This window comes from Theobroma umbraticum, unplaced genomic scaffold (genome assembly GCF_002168275.2).
Source record: "Theobroma umbraticum cultivar Fairchild unplaced genomic scaffold, ASM216827v3 scaffold_12.1, whole genome shotgun sequence".
Classification (NCBI taxonomy): domain Eukaryota; kingdom Viridiplantae; phylum Streptophyta; class Magnoliopsida; order Malvales; family Malvaceae; genus Theobroma; species Theobroma umbraticum.
Window position 1 is genome coordinate 5,599,935 of NW_018397269.1, and position 779 is coordinate 5,600,713.

Genomic DNA, 779 nt, shown 5'->3' on the forward strand with positions numbered 1-779 from the left:
AGGCTACTTACCAAACACTGATGTGCAACATGGTCTGGCTAAAAAAAGAAAGCCCAAATCGGACCAATATTGTGTAAGTGAATAACCTTAAAGTACCAAATATCAAGATAAAAAATCAATAATGAGAAAATCACTTGCGAATCTTAAACAAAAAATAAAACTACTAATTTGGCAATCAATATTGTAATTACCTTGCTCCTCCATGGTGTACTAGTGTTGCAGGATACCAGTACATTCTTTGTTCTATCAATGGGACAAAGACGTAGATTTAATGACTCCGCGGCTTTCCTTTTTTGCCTATATTTTCACCATTTTAACATTTCACTAATGTAAGTAATATACACGTAAAATCGTTTGTCAGTAGGTTTTTAAAATTAGAAATGCCTATATGCAAGCCATATATATGATCTTGAAAGGAATTATTGGTTAAGTAAGTGAAGAAGAAAAAGACCTACATGAATTACGTCTTTCAAATCCATACTGAACAATTGAAAATTTAGAGCAAGATTCTCTTTATTGATTGGAACTTGAGGCATTGGTGCTATTCTTTCCATCTCAATAAACTTTAAAGAGGTTATCAAATCAAACAATAAATTAGTCAAACAGCTTCCGTTGAAACATGACAAGAAAAAGAACAATTTTTATATTACGTTTTATCCCTGTAGAATTCGAAGTTGGTTATCTTACCATTTCAACCCTAATCATGATATTTAGTTCAATTAATTATCATCCAAATTAGGGTATGACATGCCACTTCACATTTTGAATTGTCTTCCTGA